General features: G+C 38.3%; 1 protein-coding gene and 1 pseudogene across 6 annotated transcripts in view; one reads left to right on the forward strand and one right to left on the reverse strand.

The window, feature by feature from the left end:
* ZBTB40 (zinc finger and BTB domain containing 40) overlaps positions 1-20,881 on the reverse strand; it is a 74,196-nt gene that overhangs the window by 43,356 nt on the left and 9,959 nt on the right. The gene's annotated exons all lie outside the window — the stretch shown is intronic.
* On the forward strand, positions 5,308-6,606 carry LOC112811712 (small ribosomal subunit protein eS24 pseudogene; annotated as a pseudogene).

Raw genomic sequence — 20,881 nt, forward strand, 5'->3', positions numbered from 1 at the left:
TCACATTATATTATCAACGGATGCAGAAAAAGTACTTGACAAAATCCAAAAGGCATTTATAATAAAAAAAAAAAACTCTCAGCAAACTAGGAATAGAGAGAAACTTCTTCCATTTGATGAAGAACATCTACAAAAAAACCAAGTTAATGTTATAGTTAATAGAGAGAAACTTGAAGCTTTCTTGCTAAAATCAGTAATAAGGTAAGAATGTTCCCTCTCAACACTGCTTTGCAACATTATACTGGAAGTTCTAGCTAATTAATGATACAAGAAAAGGAAATAAAAGGAATATAGGTTAGGAAGAAAGGAATAAGACAGTCTTTGTTCACAGATGATACGTTTGTCTATGTAAAAAATCCAAAAGAATCAACAACAAAAAAACCCTAATAAGGAATTATAGCGAGATTGCAGGGTACAAGGTAAATATACAAAGATTAATCACTTTCCTATATATCAGCAATGAACTGGAACTTGAAATTAAAACATTACCATTTAAGGGGCGCCTGGGTGGCACAGTTAAGCATCCAACTCTTGGTTTCAGCTCAGGTCATGATCTCAGGGTCATAAGACTGAGCCCCGCACTGGGCTCTGTGCTGAGTGTGAAGTCTGCTTAAGATTTTTCTCTCCCTCTGCCCGTCCCCATCACATGCTCACGCTTGCGTGCACACTCTCTCTAATAAATAAATAAATCTTTTAAAAATTAGTATTTAATTAGCACCTAAAAATGAAATATAAAAAATAATTATGGATAAGTCTAACAAAATATGTACAAGAGTTATATGAGAAAAACTACAAAACTCTGATGAGAGATATCAAAGAAAAGCTAAGTAAATGGTGAGATGTTCCATGTTCATGGACAGGAAGACTCAGTACTGTCAAAATTTCAACTTTTCCCAACTTGACTTATAGATTCAACACAATCCTAATCAAAATCCCAGCAAGTTATTTTGTGGATATTGACAAACTGTTTCTAAAGTGTATATGGAGAGGCAGATTAGCCAACTCACTATTGAAGGAGAGTAACAAAGTTGGAGGACTGACACTATTCAACTTTAAGATGAGCCTTACCACAAAGCTATAGTAACCAAGACAATGTGGTATTGGTGAAAGAATAGATAAATTAGCTCACAAAAATAGTCAACTAATCTTTGACAAAGAAGCAAAGACAATACAATGCAGCAAAGATAATATTTCAACAAATGGTGCTGGAACAACTGGACATCCACATGTAAAAAAACGAATCTAGACACAGACCTCAAAACCTTCACAAATTTAACTCAAAATGGATCACAGACCTAAATGTGAAATGTAAAATTATAAAACTCCTAGAAAATAACATAGGAGAAAACGGAAATGAACTTGAGTACAGTGATGACTTTTTAGATACTACACCAAAGGCATGATCCCTAAACGAAATAACCAATAAGCTAGATTTCATTAAAATTTTAAAAAACGTTTGTTCTGTGAAAGGTAATGTCAACAAAATGAGAAAACAAGCCACAGACTGGGATAAAATATTTGCAAAAGACACCTCTATTAAAGGACTACTATCCAAAATATACAAAGAACCCTTAAAACTCAACAATAAGAAAACAAACAACCTGATTAAAAAATGTACCAAACCTTAACAAAAATCTCACCAAGAGATACAGATAGCAAGTATAAAAAAACAAGTATAAAAAATGTTCAACATATGTCATAAGAGAATTGCAAATTAAAGCAAACTATTACAATGGCCAAAATCCACAACACTGACAATACCAAATGCAGTGAGGATTTATAGTAACAGGAACCCCTATTTATTGCTAATGAGAATGCAAAATGGTACAGCTGCTTTGGAAGACAGATTAGCAGCTTATAAAACTAAACATATCCTTACCATATGCTCCAACAATTGTGCTCTTGATATTTACCCAAATGAACGGTCTACACAAAAACATGCACACGGATATTTATAGCAGCTCTACTAATAATTGCCAAAACTTGGAAGCAATCCAAATGTCTTTTAGTAGGTAAATGGATAAACTGTGGTACATCCAGATAATAGAATATTATTCTACACTAAAAGGAAATGAGCTAACAAGCCATAGAATGACATGGAAGAAAGGTAAATGCATACTGCTCAGTGAAAGAAGCCAATCTGAAAAGGCTATATACTGAATGAATCCAACTATATGACATTCTAGAAAAGGCAAAACGAAGGAGACAGTCAAAAGATCAGTGGTTGTCACTGGCTGAAGGCAGGCAGGGATAAATAGGTGAGGAACAGAGGATTTTTAGGGCAGTGCAATAATTCTTTATGACATCACAATGGTGGATTCATGTATTATACATTTGTCAAAATTCATAGAATGTACCCTAATGAAAACAATGGACTTTGAGTGATAATGATACATCAATGTAGGTTCACTGATTGTAACAAACTGCGTTGTGGGATAGTGGGGGAGGCTGTGTGGGTGTGGGGAACCCTCCACTGTACTCTGTACTTCCAATTTTGCTGTAAACCTAAAACTGCTCTAAAAAATAAAGTTCACTTATTTATAAGACTTCATAAAATGAATGTAAAGTTTTCAGTTCTAATCACCCCAAGCCCTATCTATACCATGATATTTGATATTATGGAACATTTATGAATTTCTATAATATTTTTAGTTTACTCAGAATATATTTAAAAACATCTAGCCCTACTGTTTGAGTACAATTTGTCTTAATACCTGCATTATAAAAATGCATGTTTTTTAAAAACAAATCAACTGCAGCCTAGGAGCACCCAACTTGCTATACTAGTAGCAGCAGCAGGGGCAGGACTGGAATTCCTATCTCCTGGTACCGGTGGAAAACAAAACAGATTCTGTAAGATTTAAAACAGGCAAAAGTACGGACTATCTTTTTTAAAAAGAAGATAATTCTTAAAATTTGTAAATTAACTTTTTTAATAACTGAGGAAAAATTCAGAACAAGAATTCAACTTGCAAATAACAAAAAGTATAAACTATTAGACACGAAGGTTTTTCTAAAGAATGAATTATATCAGTAGAATGTGATTTTTTTCCCCCTAAGAGAAACCACAGGTCTTATGAATTCAATAAATCAAAACACTTACTGGACATATTATTAGATCTTTTAAAATATTCTTATTAATATGAAACAAGTGATTGGGATTATATTTTCAGGACGAACTTACTTAAGATGTTTTTTGATCATTTTTCTGGGGAAGTCATCTACAGCTTTCATCAGATTAAAAAAAAAAAAAAATCTAGCAATGATCCAGAGGTAGGTATTTTGAGCATTCACTACAGAACCTTGTGGTCAGAACTATTTCATATTTTTGTTAATAAATAAATTAGATGGGGGGGCGCCTGAGTGGCTCACTCAGTTAAGTGGCTGGCTTTGTCTCAGGTCATGATCCCAGGGTCCTGGGATCCAGTCCCACAGCAAGCCCTGCATCGAGCCCCACATCGAGCTGAGCTCCCTGCTCAGAGGGAGTCTGCTTCTCCCTCTGTCCCTCCCCTGGCTCATGCTTTCGCGTACTCCCTCTCTCTCTCTGAAATAAATAAAATCTTTAAGAAGAATAAATTAGATGGGAAAATAATAGAATAACTGTAGCAGAATAAGCAACTGAGCAAGGTTCAAAAAAAGTGAACTGAATTATGTGGCTTATCAATACACAGATATTAAAAACATGGTTATAAACTTGCAATAAAGGGAGAATAGAGATAGGTAAGGCAGAAAACTTTCAAGGGTGATCAAGGGCTACTTAATGAATGTAAGTTGGCAATGTTAAAAGGTGAAATTTTACTAAGATTAATAGGAATAACTAATTGAAGAGCAAACTTTTGGCAAAATGCACGCCAAGCTGATGTAAATGGACCTTTTCTCCCACTTTATACAGAAATGCTGGATAAAACGTCTTAAAAAATGCTTTTAAAATATATAGTCAAGCTTTAAAAAAAAAAAAAGAAAGAAAGAAATCCTCAGGCACCTAAAATCAAAGAGACATCAAAATCAAAACTGGAACATTAAGTGGGTGTTGAGACCATGGTGGCCCACAGGGGTTTCATACACCAATACAGGCCCTAGGCTTGGAGGAGAAAGCATTAATCCTCACATGGAGACTAGAAATACAGCTTCAGGCAGGCAGAAGGTGGGTAAGTTGAAGCTGAGACCCTTGCACAAAGCCCAGAGGCTCAAATACCTATCCTTCCTTGATATGCAGTGTGAAAAAATCTCTGCTCACTGGCTCGGAAGCAGCAATAAAAGTTGTTAATTATATAGGCCTTAAGAAGAGGAAAAAGCACCCATAAGAAATCTAAAATGCAGGCCTATGCTATACAGAGGCAAGTGCAGGAATGCAAATTTGTATCATACAGGAATCCTGAGCTGAGAAATTAACATAAAAACTGGTCTTTGACCTGCAAGAGAAAAAAAACCAGAGTACTTTCACAACCCAAGGCACAGAGACTCACACAGTGAAGAAGAAAAACACAGAACAGAGCTCACTATTACAGACCATATGAGGAAGACACAAACGTGAAAGGTAAATCTATAAAGGCTAACAGTAGAAAATGCCAGAAGGTATCTTTGAAGCAAGGGTAGGGAAACTTATTAAACAATGCCCCAAATGCCAAAAAAAAGGGGGGGGGATGGTGAATCTGCAGTGATAGTAAAGGTTTCTATCAAAGACATGATTAACAGACAATGGACAAAGGGTAAATTCAGGAGATAATATCGCACAAGGTTAAAGGCAACACGGAATTAATACCTAGAAGATATAAGAAATTCCTGCAAATCTAGAGAAAAAAATTAAAATCCAAGGGGGGAAAAGGAGCAAATGATGTAACCAGGCAATTCAGAGAAGGAAAAGCTTACTTTTAATTAATCAACAAGTAGTAATAGTAGTTGTTAAAATAGCAGTAATAGAGGCACCTGAGTGGCTCAGTCAGTTAAGTGTCTGCCTTTGGCTCAGGTCATGATCCCAGGGTCCTGGGATCGAGCCCGTATCGGGCTCCCTGTTCAGTGGGGAATCTGCTTCTCCCCATCTCCCTCTACTCTGCTTGTGCTCTCTCTCTCTCTCAAATACATAAAATCTTAAAAAAAAATAATAGTAGTAATAGCAGCTAGCATTTATCTAATGATTATTGTATTCAGGAAGTTTTTACTATATTCAGGAATATGCTTTACATATATTTATTCATTTTGCCCTCTCAACAACCTGATGGGGCAAATGCTGTAATTATCTCCTTTTATGATGAAGAGACTAAGACCCAGAGAGGTTGAGTAATTTCTCCAAGATCTCACAGTTAACACATGGTAGAACTTGAGTTTGAATCTAGGGCACTTGGTGGGTATATAAATTGATATAGCTGTCCTGAAAAACATTCTGCTAATATTTAGTGAAATTTTCTGTATATATATGCCTTGAGACCCAGTAATCATATTCCTCCATACATATCCTAGAAAAATTCTTACATGGGTCCATAAGGAAGCAAGGCCAGAAAGATCACTGGGTCATTGTTTTTGGTAGCAGGAAGACCAGAGGCAATTTAGATGTCTATGAAGGAAGTCAAAATCAAAGAACAAGATCATATGGAAAAAGGATAGTCAGATGTAAAAAAGAACTTATAGTTATAAAAAATTAAGTCACTGACATTCACACATTGATAAATAAACTAGACACAGCTAAAGAAAAAGTTAATGACTAAGAAGTCTGGGAAGATTATTCAGAAGGTAGCAGAGTTTATAAAAACAGAAATATGAAAGGGAAGTTAAAGGACACAGAAGACAGAATGAGAGGGTGTTCCAGAGGGAATAATGGAAAAAGTACAGGAGAAACAATCTGAAGATAATTTCTGAGAATATTCCAGAATTAAAGACAAACATGAGTCTTCAGAAGAAAACTTCAAAATACTAACAACACAGAGAAAAAGAATTTGTAAGGAAACCAAGAGAAAAGACATTACTTACAAAAGAATGACAACTAGGCTGATACAGACTTTCTATTTAAATAACAATAGGCTTGGCCACCATCATAAATGACACAGTAACTATCTGGACCAGGAAGTTCATGATTAACTGACTACTTCAGTGCAAACAGATGGTCAGTGATGTTCTTCACCCCAGAAAGGCAACAGTACCTAAGACAGAAATTCAGGAAAAACTAGCCAAAATGTACAAGACCACACCAGATGTCATATTTGTGTTTGGATTCAGAATCCATTTTGGTGGTGGCAAGACAACTGGCTTTGGCACGATTTATGATTCCTTGGATTATGCAAAGAAAAATGAACCCAAACACAGACTTGCAAGACATGGCCGGTATGAGAAGAAAAAGACATCAAGAAAACAGCGAAAGGAACGCAAGAACAGAATGAAGAAACTCAGGGGGACTGCAAAAGCCAATGTTGGTGCTGGCAAAAAGAAGGAGTAAAGATATTGCAGTGGCTTTATCTGTGGTGGTTGGGCAGATTTTTCATGAGAGGATTAATAAACTAAGAATGTTAATGTGAAAAATAAATAAATAAATAAATAACAATAGATGCCAGAGGAAAATGCAATAATGGTTTTTGAATATTAAGGAAAATAACAATCAAGTATCACTATCCAGATTGAAATAAAATTATCTTCAAACAGACACAGACCATCACTGGAAGAATTACTTTAAGAAGGAAACTGAACCAGGAAAAAAAAAAGGATAGAACATAAGAAGAAATAGCAAGTGGCAAGCAAAGAAACTGCTAAACAAATCCACTGGAAAAGTTAAAATCAGAAAGACTGATAACAGGGGCGCCTGGGTGGCTCAGTTGGTTGGGCGACTGCCTTCGGCTCAGGTCATGATCCTGGAGTCCCTGGATCCAGTCCCGCATCGGGCTCCCTGCTCAGCAAGGAGTCTGCTTCTCCTTCTGACCCCCCCCCTCATGTGCTCGCTCGCTCTCTATCTCTCTCTCTCATTCTCTCTGTCTCAAATAAATAAATAAGATCTTTAAAAAAAAAAAAAAGACTGATAACATCAACGCTGGTGAGGATGTGGAATGACCAGAACTCTCATACACTGCTAGCAGAAGTGTAAAATGGTACAACTATGAAGGAGAACTACGTGGAGGTTTCTTATAACATGGAATAAACTGCTAATAAATGCAACAACATGGATAAACCATTAAACTATTATGTTAAGTCAAAGAAGCCAGGCATAAAAAAGTACACACATATGACTCAATTTACAGGAAACAGAAATACAGGTAAAACTAATTAACGGTGATAAATATCAGATAGTAATGTGGAGGTTGTTGGGATGGTGTAGGGAAGGGAACTGAATGGAACGAGACACAAAAGAACTTTCTGGGGATTGGAAATGTTCTACATCTTATTTTGGGTGGTGTTTAAAGAGTAGATATTTGTCAAAGCTCTTCAAACATAACATCTAAGCTCAGTTGTTAATTATATCTCAATAAAAAATTAAGAAATGTGTTGGTATACTTAAAATGCACTGACTTTAAAAATGGGTACTGGAAGGAAAGGTTAAAAACAAAACAGAATAATGACAACCATATAGCACTTACTGAAAGCTTACTATGTGCCAAGCACTGTTCTAAATGCTTTGCATATATTAATTCATTTAATCCTTTCAACAACTCTATGGAGTAGGTACTCTTATTATCCACATTTTACAGATTAAAAAAACTGTCGCACAAAGAGGTTACATAACTTACCTAGGGTTTACACTAATGTGTGGCAGAGCTGGGGTCCAAACTCAGGCAGCCAGGCTCTAAAGTCTGTATTCGTAGAAATCCAATGCCTCTCTCAAATTAACAATCAACAACAACATGGAAGATGAGAGACCAGAGTCAGGGTGTTCCAAGAGTCAAGAGGATGACAAAAACAATGATTGACTTTAGCCTTTAGCCTAAATGAAGTATGTATATTAACAGGTAAGGATGTAGGAGAATAGAAGCAAGATAAATATTTGCAAACAGGGCATACAAAAGAAAATAAAGAAAATGTGATTAATCCAAAAGCAAGTGAGAAAAGGAAAAAAGAAAGGCAAAAGAAAATCGCATTAAACAGAAAACAATTGAAGATGGCAGAAATAAGTCCAAATGTATTATTAATCACAATAAACAAATTGAACTTTTTTATTAAAAGGCAGAGAGATGGGGCCTCTGGGTGGCACAGTCAGTTAAGTGTCTGACTCTTGGTTTCAGCTCAGGTCACATGATCTCAGAGTCATGATCATGATCGAGTCCAGCATTAGGTTTTGTGTTCAGGTTGCACGCATGCGTGCGTTCTTTCTCTCAATCTCTCTCTCTCAAATAAATAAATCTTTAAAAGGCAGAGAGGTTCTCTGATTGGGTTTTTAAAAACTCAGCTATATGTTACTTATAAGAGAATTAATGAGTGGGCGTGTTTACACTTAAAGCCCCGCCTAGCACATAGAAACTACTACATGTGGTAGTTGTTATTACTGGACTGTGAATCATCCTCATTAAATTGTTTTGAAACTAGCTATCTGACTTGACAGCTCAAGTATCTATCTGTAAATAAACAATTAAACTATATAGTCTTTGTAGACCACTTTCAGGTACAGAATACTGTTATTAAATAAAGCTAATATATAATCATGAGGAATACACTGGTGATTTGGGAGCTACTGAAATGTACTATAGAGGCTAAACTATACTTTGCTGATCTCACAACTAAAATAAAAGAGCCTCTAACATATTTTACTGTTTCCCCTAATTCCCTTTGTAGGGAAGTTAAACTGAGGAGAGAGAATACAGCATTAGATATAATGTTGTGAAAGTGTGCCTTTCAGAGTTAGAACACTTCATGTTGGAATCTCTAAGTCCTGTAGTTCTTGTATAGAGGCAACCTAAATTATGTTATTAAGCACTTACTGAAATTGCTAGTCTTGGGAAAACTGTCAAAGGTCCCAAGGGAAGAACATTTAAGCAACAAAATAGCACCACAAAGATGGATGTTCCTCAAAGGAACAATATTAAAGCCTCAAGAAAAGACTATACTGTATAGAATAAAGATACTCAGAAAGAAAAAACTTAATTGGCTGAACCAAGTGCTGCATAATGACCCAAAACACAAATGGGAATTCAACACAAAGTAGAAACTAGGCCGGCTTTCTAAAAGGAGCACAAAGAATATTTATTTATTTGTTGTTTATTATTTATTTAAATTTTTATTGTCTACTTCCAAAAAGGAGTTGAAAATTTAAGAATTTTTTAAGTTAAAAAGAAACAAGACAAAAACCAGAAAAAGCAGAAGTGAGAACTAAGTCATAGTTCATAGGAAACATGCAATCCCTTTGATGAACAAGGAGGAATACAACACTGAAGACTTACTCTCGATATGCACTGCTTAATTAAATAAAATAGATGTTCTGAAATCTACAAGTGCTGGTGATGTCCTCAGCAAAGCACTCAAAGGCCTTTGTTGTCACTACTGGAGAGTAGGAGGCTCTTTTCTATACCTCAGGAACTGGACCTCCCATTCCCCAATTACTATACTATATATACACATGTCATCCTATTCCTAATTATGGGTCATTTGCCTATTATTTACTCAGCACATTGCTAAGTGCTGTGAGGGATTCAAATGAATATAAAACAAGATCTTTGTCCACAGGGAATTGGTAATAAAGTTGATCCAATGCTAGAATGATTGAAATCAGATCTCTTAAAAGGACTCAATCCGTAAGAGACAAGAAGGAAAGGAATAAGAGAAAAACAACAACAAACAAACAGACTGATCCCTGTGAGCGACAAGGAAAAGGCAAGAACTACAGCTGGTGAACGCAAGTGAGGTACAACTCCAACAGGCCAGGGTGAAAGGTAAAGAACTCCAGACAGAGGAAGAGCCATGAACTCCATTCCAGAAGCGGCACACCTGGCCTGGGTGCTGTACGTGTCCAGGACACTGGCACTGCACCCGGCTCTGGAAGGACATCCGTAACTAGCTGCCATCATTATTAGGGACACTGGGCTGGCTAGGGTGGGTCTCCAAAACCACTCACGGAAGAGGAAGGGTGGAGCACAAGGCTACCCAGGTTAGGGAGGCCAGAAAATAAGCAGAGGAACTTCCACCTGTCTTGAGGGAGGAGCTTCTGAAATAGGAATAGCACAATTAAAGCAGAGCTTTCCCAGTGACATGAGGGCTAGACTAATAACGAAAGTGACTAGCAATGGAAAGGAAGAATAGGTCGCCTTCTATTATGTTGTCTATACAGGTTGTTACCTTCGACATCCTATATTATGGAGTTCCATGGAGAAGTTGGGCCCACCTCTTCCTAGATTTGTGTGTTCCAACATCCAAGAGAGAAAAGCCATTTTATTACATAATCAAGGGTCCTCGATTCTGGTTACCCTAACAATTCTGCATTGTCCTTTGCTCACATCTATCTCATGGTCTGAGACATCTCTCTTACGGTCTGGCTCAATGCAACCTTAGCTGCTTAAAGTTTTTGGTTTTTTTTTTCCTGTTGCTGCTGATAATCCCTTTCTCCTGAATAAAATCTTTACTTCCACCTTGATGCCTGGGCTCTGCTGGAACCAGAGAGCTGGAAGAGACCTTGGAGAGCCCTATTCATTGCTTTCAGCAAACAGAAGTTCATTACTTTATCTATCACGTACTCTTGTCGCATGACCAAATGACCTTAGTCCAATCTCTTCCCTCTCTAAGCGAGGAAACTGAGGTCCTGAGAGGCTGAGTTGCTCTTTGATCCAAGTCGGCTTTAACCCCACGGCTATTTAGTATCTCACAAACAACTGGAGTCAGGTGAAACAACAGGCACTCTCAACATAATTAGAGCAAAGATCACACATTCAGAGACAAGAAATGGGGCATTTGCTACACACAAAATGATTTAAAATGTAAGGTTATCTAAGGAATCGGCTAAGTTAAAAGAGAACCACTAGCAATTATTTCTGAGAATACAAGGTGAATGGGTGAGGTCAGAAAAGGGTGACTGCAGCTTTTAGTGGGCCCAGATTTCTCAAGTTTAAAAGCAGTTGTCATTTGGTCTTGTCTCTTACATGGAGGGCCTGAAAGGCAGTAACAGTAGTGTAAGGGATGGAGGTTTCCGTATTTGGCACTCCTGGATTCGTGGTAGTATCCTGTCATATGTATTGTCATTGTTGCTTCTGACGGTATTACCACTATCATTCTCATTCTATTCCAAAGTCTAGTCTCCTACGGCTCCAGTCCTTGAGATTTATAGCAATACCTGAATGGCCTATGTGCTTTCCTAAGGTACATTCTGGTCACTGGGAAATCCAGGCAACCTGAACAACTCCGAAGAACCCCAGGAGTGAAGATTCTCAAGTGGCTGGTGGCATCAAGTATAAAATTCACCTCTGGGGCTTTGTATGCTGTCTAGTGAGCAATATGGTAGACACCAAGTAAGGATGATATGGAGATGATAATCCCTTGCTTGTGTACCGGAATTTACACCTCATCCCATTAATCTTCATTTTATAGATGAAGACCAAGGCTCAGAAATGTTAAATGTGTGGTTAAGGGTCATGAGTTACCAAGGGGCAGAATGAGCCCAGGTCTCAATTCTCAAGCCATTGTCCTCTATAATGTGAAGGCCTTGCTGGATGCCAAGACTTAGCTACCACTTCCGCAGATAATTTTCCCTTCCAAGAGTTCAGTGGCCATTAAGAAGTATAGCTGTCAACTCTTGGTTATTTGACAAGTACACTTACGGTCTCACCCTGAGGGAAATGGTTAGTGAACCAATCACATCCACTGCCCCATCAGCTTAGGATATTTTTCTCAATTATCAACTCATGTCTCATGACAGAGTTAGCCCTAATGATATCCTGCTCTTTCTTTTCATATTCTGTCAAATTATATACAGATATTATTTGTCAAATAACTACTAATAAGAGCTACTAATAATTAAGTAGCTTACTATGTTTCTAAGCACTTTTTATGTTAACTCCTTTAATACTAACAATCCAGCAAGATAGGTAAACCCAATTTACAATAAATCCTAATAGTGGAAAGGTTAAGGAAGAGGCCCAAGATCATACAGCAAATTAGTAGAGGAACTGAGATCTTAATCCAGTTTGCCTGACCTAAAGCTCTTGCCCTTCTATCCACTAAAAGGTTTCTTACCTGGGATCCTGTCAAAGAAAAGAATCTGATCCAGAAGTTCTGGGGTGGGGCCTGAATTCTGCAATTCTAATAAGCTCCAGGTGATATGGATACTGTCAGTCCAGGAACCCTCTCTGAGGAACAAAGCACTATACAACACTGCCTGTTCTCCAATCACTTTTTTCTTTTTTCTTTTTCTAAGATTTTATTTATTTATTTGACAGAGAGAGAGGGAATATAAGCAGGGGGAGTGGGAGAAGGATAAGCAGGCTTCCTGCCAAGCAGGGAGCCTGATGTGGGGCTCGATCCCAGGACTCTGGGATCATGACCTGAGCGGAAGGCAGACGCTTAATGACTGAGCCACCCGGGCGCCACTCCAATCATTTTTTTCATAATATGTCTTAAGCAACTCTTCACCTCTAAAGAATCTCAAATCATCTTCAGATCCTTCCCTTCTGCACCTGCCTTTGGCTCCAGTCAGAAAAATAAACTCCATAATAGCTCTGGGAATAAAACCTACAAAATATGGAGGACTCCAATAACCATGCCTGAGGCAAGTAGCTCTACGGCCTAGCACCAACCCCAACTCCTGTAGAATGCATTTCAGCAATCTGGTCTTCCAGGGCTAGTCTGGCTTCCCTGGCTGCTGCCAAAGTAACTAGAGGTCAAACTGCTCCTGATCTAACATGGTCAACTGAACCTGGTTAAGCCTTGGAAGGGCCTAGGATGGTACAGCCAATCAATGAATGTATGCTGAACTGAAAACAATGAAGAGATCTCTGCTTATGACACTATATATGAACTACCATGATATTTCCTTTCCAGCCACTATGCCATTTGTCTTGCCCAGAATCAGACACCTCTACTTATCTTCCATAGCCTTCTACCCAGTTTCCCCGACAGCTGTATTGAACAGCATTTCAAGGCCTGCATTCTCTTTTGTGGCACAAAGTCTAAATTCAAGGCTCAATATTATGTGCTGCCTTGCCATCTGATAAAATCAGGAAGGCCTCAAATGACCTAACTTCAAATTCTATTACCCACTCTGCTCTAGTAGACAAGGTCCCTGAGCCAAACAATCCTCCTTATCAAAGGGACTAAGGTCCAGTTCCTGTTTACCCCTGACTAGTGGGTTTCAGTTCCTTATCAGCCCCCAAGATTATTCTAGCAAGCCAATCACATCCCCTGGCAGAAACCAGGAGGTGCCTCACCCTTTTGATACTACAAAGCCTGCCTCCCACAGCCCCTGATTGTTCATTCTGCTCCTGAGGGCAACCCTGAGTGGCCCTGAGTAGCAGACTGTGTCCTCTTCTGGGGCTCTGAGTATATATGACTAATAAAAGCTGCGGTCAGTCCCACCTGCCAGTGTCCACTGTTGTGTGTTCATCCCCATAATCCTAGGGTAGGAATTCTTCCCTCAGCAACAGGGTGAATAAGAGGTGATTAAAACATCCTTTTTGCCCAATCCACTGGTCTCTGCTCTTTTTCAAATGCTTGAATCTCTTGAATGCCTTTGACAAAGTCATCAACTGCTCCATGACGGTAATAATGTCCAGCATTGTGCTAAGCACTGTCCACATACTTTTCCATTTAATTTCCCTAACATCCCTATGAGGTAGATACCATTATTATCCCTAATGTACATATGAGGAAACTAATGTCTAACAGGTTATGCCCAAGACCATACAGTTAATAAGTCTGAGCACAGTTCAAATGAAGATCTGTTGGATCCCTGTTCTTAATTACTACTTTAGTCTTGACAGAATTTCTGGGCTCAGTGTTAGCATTCCTCAACCCCTCTCCACAGACAGAGATGTGCTGCTGGCTGGCCTGACAGGAGCACCTGCATTTGAGACGCCTTATTTCTTTTGCTGGTCTCTGCTGAAAGACGGATGGAGATGTGTATCTGGAAAGAGTGCCGTTGGAACAGGCTGGCTGGCTGGCTGCCAAGAGACTTCCCTTGATAGCTTGAACTTAATTTACCAAAAGGTCTAGTTTGGTTGTCAACCTTCCAGATACAAACACTCCATCCTATAAAAGTCCCACAGTTAATTGGACTTTGGAGGTTTGATAACACAGCCTAAACTCATAAGAGAAGAAGTATAAATTAGAAAGTGAATTTATTAGTTCATTTATTAGTGAAAGAGGCCTACTCTTTACAATTACGTGTGAAAAAATTCAAGCAGCAAGGTCAAGTATCATCAGAAGAGATTGTATGCTACCAACATTCAGTGGAAACTTGGTGCATCTGTCTTCACCCGGGCAGGTAGAGTCTGAGCATCAATGTACACTACAGAGGCACCACAAGGCGTTCTGTTGTGTCCCTTCTATCACCTGGACTCTTCTATGGCTCCAGTCTCTCTTTTGAAAAAGCTGGACTCAGCTTTGTCTCTGAGGTAACCCTGTGCAGGTATTTGGTAGCACTGACCATGTGCTGACTTTTCAGTCTCTCTCAAATGCAAGCAGTGCCCTCCTGTTGCCCCTGCCCACAGGCTTTCCACTCAATGCTCTGAGCATCTATCAGATCAGAACTACCCCTCCTGCAAGGAGCTTCACCCACTGAAGCTCCCAGCTCACTTCAAACTTAGCCACCCTCTAACTTCTCCCTGGCTATTACCAGATTCAGTCCTCACTCCCTGTCTTTCCCATTCCTCACCTCCTCCCCCCTCCCATGCACTTCTGTCACCTGTCACTCTGCCTCCCTTCAGCCACTCTGCCACACATCACTAATGACAACTTTTTAAAAGTTTTTATCGATACCAAACATACATGAAATGATTCTTGATCAGAAGGATAATAAAAATCAGGGAATTTTGCAACTAAAATTATCCTTAGAGACTATGTAATTCAGACCTGTCATTTTACAGATGAAAAAACTGATAGAAATTAAGTGACCTGCCAAGTCATGTACGTTTTCAAGACAGCACTTGAACCAAAATACCAAACTCCTAAGTATATAAAACAGGGGAGGGGCGCAGTGGGGAGGGCTTCCTAGGTATCTAATAGACTGGCGGCCACTAGCACTAGGTGTGTTACACAGCACATTTGCTATTTTTTTCTTTGAATGTTGATTAAATACCAACCACTGATAGCTCTTTCAATGAGAAAATAATTATCCGCAAGCCAGAAAACTGCCCAAAAGTGTCTCAGGGAATATATGATTGCAAATTCCCCAATCCACTGTCACTAGTAGAACTGTAAGGTAGATTTGTGACTTAACAAGAACAATAGAAAGAAAAAACACATTTTTAAGGTGACTTTTTAAGGTGACTATTTAAGATACTTAAAAGGTAATATATTTAATGAATACGTAACTGAGGTCATAATGGAAAAGGCCTTTTTACACATAAAGGAAACAGAAGAAATTCACAAATAATAGATGTGATTACATAAAAACATAAACTTCCAAAAAACAGTATCAACAATACTAAAAGATAAATGATAAACGTGCCATATGAAGTGAAAAATAAGTGGTTAATATTAGAATAGAAAGATCATACAAATCAATAAACAAATTAACATTTCAATTTTTTTTAAATGTACAAAGAAAATTCACAAAAGAAATTAAAAAATCCAACTGATTTAAAAAGTTCACCCTTATGAATAATTAAAGAAATGCAAATTAAAACATTAACGCTATTTTGGGGTGATCAAATTGGAAAAATTTTGCAATGATAATATTTGAGAAGCAGCAGTTCTAGACCACGCACTCTGATTTGGCAGACTTCAGTTTAAAGCCTCAAATACTTACTCAATGACCTTGGGCAAGTCACCTTAATCACTGTGACCTTAACGTCTTTACAGTTCTTGTGTGGGTGTGTGAAGATGAAATGGGATAATGCATCTGAATTGTTTTAGAAAAGTTCCTGTCAACAGTAAATGCTCAGTGTTAGCTGCTATTATTATAAAAATATTACTTGTATTAATAACGCAAGGGAGGGAGCATTGAGACAGGTGCCCACACAGTGCTGATGAAAGTATAAACTGGTAAAAATCCTTTAGGAAAGTAATACAGTAAGTAATCTGCTCATCTAGAGCTATAAAAAGTGTCTTTGGAGGAAGACATGAGAATTTGTGGGGGTTGGGAGGATATTCTCTATGTGCGCTGTCTGAATGTTTTATCAGAATGTTTATATATCAGTTGTATAATTATAGATAAATAAAAAAGAATGAGAAGCCCATAATAGAATAAAAATTTTTTTTAATATTTATGCCTTTAGACCCACTTCTAGGAATCCATCTATGTGGAAATAATTAATTAGAGATATAATGAAATATTTATGTATACTGAATTCAGAAGAATAGCATCACTGGTAAAAAAACTGGAAATTTAGATGTACAATATGAGGTTTTTAAGTAAATATGATATTACAGACATATTATGAAATATGCAGCCGGTAAAAATTAGGCTCTCTATAGGATACCTATAGCACAAGCAACCAAAAATAAATAAATATATAAATAAATTGGACTTTATCAAATTTAAAAACTTTTGTGTATTAAAGGATACTTTTATGAAAGTAAAAAGAGAACCCCAGAATGGGAACAAATACTCTCAAATCATTTATCTGATAAGGGTCTAGTATCCAGAATATATAAATATTAGCATATCAGAATACAGTATCCAGAACTCTTACAACTCACCAACAAAATGACAAATAAGCCCATTAAAATCAGGCAAAGGATTGGAATAAATCTCTCTCCAAAGAGGATATACAAAATGGCCAATAAACACACGAGAAGATGCTCAATATCAGTTGCCATTAGGGAAATGGAGATCAAAACTGCCAAGAGCTACCACCCCACACCCACTAGGATGCTATAATAAAACAAACACACACGGAAAGTACAAGTGTTGCTGAGGATGTAGAGAAATTGGAACCCTCACACATAGCTGATGGGAATGTAAAATGTGTAGCCACCGTGGAAAACAGTTTACAAGTTCCTCAGAAAGTTAAACAGAGATACTATATGAGCCAGCAATTCCAATCCTAGGTCTAACCCAAATAAAATGAAAACATATATCCACACATGGAGCATTATATGTAACAGCCAAAACCTGGAAACAACCCAAATGTCCACCAATTGATAAATGAACAAACAAAATGTTGTATATCCATTAAATGGAATATTATTCAGCCATACAAAGGAATGGAATACAGAAAACATACAACAGGGGTGAAACTTAGAAACACTATGCTCTGTGAAAGAAGCCAGTCATGAAAGGCCACATGCTGGAGGATTCATTTATATGAACTGTCCAGAACAGGCAAATTCACAGAGCTAGGAAGTGGATCAGTGGTTGCCAGGGGCTAGGAGGAGGGGGAGTTGGGGAGTGAATGCTAATGGGTATGGGGTTTTTTTTGGGAGTGATGAAAATGTTCTAGAATTAGAAAGTGGTGATGGTTACATAGACTTTTAAGTTGTACACTTTAAAACAGTAAATTGTATGGTATGTGAATTATAGCTAAATAAATTTTTTTAATTAGGCTCTTGAAGATTTTTAATAACATGAGGAAATGCTCTCAATATACCAAAAGAAAAAAAAAAACAGCATGCAATTGTATATAAAATTCCAATTTGGTTTAAAAATATATGTACATGCATGTACACATTTGCATTTAAAAAACAGAAAATATATCAAAATGCTAACAGTAGGTTCCTAGGTAGTGTCATGATGGGGGATTTATTTTCTTCCTCATATATTTCAGAATTTTTTATAATAAACATGTATTATTTTTATAACAAGGGAATTTAAAAATAGAAACCCAGGTAGGTCTGGCTGGCTTCAAAGCCAGTGTCATTTCCAACACTCTACTCATTCATAAACATTTATTTAGTTCCTACTATGTGCCAAGCAAAATTAAATAAGATATAATCTCTGCCTGCAGGGAATTTACACAAGTCTAGCATGGGGTTTAAACCTGAGTCCATGGACTAGGAAAGGAAAGAAGAGTCCATGTGTTCTCTAAATTACAGGCAATGTTGTCCATCTGCACACTTTCTGGGGCAGAGGGCCCACGGCTGTCCTGAGCAGCAGTGTAGCTTAATGGTTAAGGATGGAGCTGGAGCCAGATTACCTGGTGTGAAGCTTGAACATCCAATCACAAAGTGTGTGGTCTGAGGGGCGTAGGTTTCTCATCTACAAAATAGGGGAAATAATAGTACTTCTCTCACTGGGTGGTTAAAAGATTAAAGGAGTTAATATACCTAAAGCATCGGCAGTATGCACTGAGGACACAGTAAGTGCTCAATAAATGCATCAGCTGCTAGCCACTATCATCACTACCACTGCCACCACCCCACCACTAAATTCTCAAGGAGGCAGAGACAGAACGGACTAAGGACCACTAGAAAGGTTGTTTTCCACATCTCAAAACTGGCAGCATCTGATTCTTGATAAGCCTATAATAACCATTATATTAAACTAATTTCTTTTTCCAGAGTCTCTCAATTTCTAATGAAACTCTTCTTTTGAGGCATTCTATAAAACACAATGAGACAAAACATCAAAACAGTCAGCGTAACAAACTGCTTGTGTCCTCTTATCTTCTAACTCTTAGAAACAAGCAATTTTTCAAGGCTAGCCTTGGAAGGAGGCTTTGAGAGGCTTATCTGTCTTTTGCCTGCCTTTCTGGCCCCGCTGCTCTGATTGAATAGTTCACCCAAGATGACTCTTCACAGGCCAAACTGCAAAATCTCTGGAGCAACACAGTCATCTAACGAGTGACTGCATTCCACCTACTGGGACTCTTCCATCCTATAGTCGAGAGTCTCAATAAGCAATCATCACTCCAATGCTTTTATATCCAACTTCTTAGATGTTAAAAAAACAAAACAAAAAACTCTTGGCTTTGTCACTGGTCCTTATAGGCATTTTGCAGTGACCTGAAGATGTGGGTAAGTTCTGAGATTTCACCAACTTGATTATGAGAATACACTTTTCCTCAGCAGGGAATAATCAAACTGGACACATGGTAACACCGTACCAAAGTTCAAATTCAAAGATACCCATTTAATGTACAAATTAGAGAGCTCAGGCAACTATACAATACCAAACCAGGCCTGGTGATTCAAGAGACTAGGTGCCTAACAGTAAGGGTCAGAGGCTCTAGAGCCAGCCCGCCCGCTGCCCAGGGGCCGAATCACAGCGCTGTCCCTCTCAACGGCTGTGTGGCTTTACACAAGTGGCCTAACTCTCTAGGCCTCACTTTCCTCATATGTAAAATAGGGATATTAGTGCTTATTAGTGGGGTAGCTATAAGCACTAATAAGCCACTGCATGTATATGAGTCAATATGTGTGAAGGACATTTCCTATAACATTGTAAACATTCATTAAATGTCAAAAGGAAGCATAAAATCCACCTGCCAAAATATTTTATTTTATAGTTCTTAGGTTGGATAATCCGTTCACAGATGTACTTCTAAAAAATCACTCTGCCTCATCACTTATCTAAGTTACGTATGTATCTTCTCTCTATGTCAAATACTGCAAAATTTTTTTTAAAAAAAGAATAAACTTTATAGACAACCACACTGCTAGTTTCAAACAGCTGGTCTGAGATGGAGTCAGCTAGGAAAGGGAGAGAAAATGGGCTGGGTTAGGCCTCTCATAACAGAGAGTGCTGGGCTACAGTCTGAGAGAATTCAAAGCCTTAAACTCATTGAAAATTAGCCGGAGATATGGGAATGTTTGAAATCACCTGGTCCAATTCAGACATTTTGTAGATGAGGAAACGGAGGTGCTGACAAGTGTCTTAAGATCTACCAGGTCAGTAATGACAGAAATGAGACTCTCCCTGTTACCTATGTTTTTGGTACACACTCTATAAGTGGAAAGCAATGAAGAACACGCTCTGGAAAGGGAAAAGGACACAGTTTGGAAGGGTTAAGGTAGGAATCTAACAACAGGAGCTTCCACTTGCAAAGGTTTATTATATTCCAGGCACTATGCCAGGTACTTTGCATAGTAGCCTTATATAACTTCTGCAAAACCTGTGAGGTAGTTACCATTATTAATTCCACTTTCAAATGAGAAAGTAGAATCCTATCAAAAGTAAACGGCTTGCCCCAAATCACAAAGCCAGTGAGTGCCAGAGTCCGTAAATGAACCCACGCTGTCTGACTCCAGAGCCGGAACCTTCACCGCTGGATACTGCCCAAGCATGGGACTGAAAAAGCTGTGAAGCTCTTGATCCCTCAGTCTTTCTCCTACTTTTTTGGTAACTTCTCTGTTCAGAGGCAGTGCAGAGATACATAGTAAAGAAAGTGGGGTTTTGTTGTTGCTGCTGTTTGTTTTTAATTCCAGTATAGTTAACATACAGTGTTATATTAGTTTCAGGTGTACAATATAGAGATTCAACAATTCTATATATTACCCAGTGCTCATCATTGATAGTGTAGATAAATAAAGTGTTTTTAAAGAAGAGATGCCATTAATTTAGAGGCTACTTATCCTGTATTATATGAGGCGCCACACACACTTGTCAAGGCCCTGATTTGTCCAAGGCCAAGAAGGTGATGGTGCTGCTGCGGGAGGTGGAGCCCATGCAGCCCCAGTGAGGCTCTACAGCCCCATTTCCTTAGTCAGGGGACAGTGTGTGCCTGTCCATCCAGCAGATCTTTACTGAGCCCAGCCAAACACCCTTATCTAAAGCTGTCCTTACAGAGAAGACATTCAGCATAATCCTGCTCTCAAAGAACGGGCACAGGTAAGAACAGATCACTTTCAGCTTGGAATCCTACTCTTCTTACACCTCAGTAGCTGAGTA

The sequence above is a fragment of the Callorhinus ursinus genome, unplaced genomic scaffold (genome assembly GCF_003265705.2).
Source record: "Callorhinus ursinus isolate GAN/ISIS: 27379988/994484 unplaced genomic scaffold, GSC_fseal_2.0 scaffold18, whole genome shotgun sequence".
NCBI classification, from domain to species: domain Eukaryota; kingdom Metazoa; phylum Chordata; class Mammalia; order Carnivora; family Otariidae; genus Callorhinus; species Callorhinus ursinus.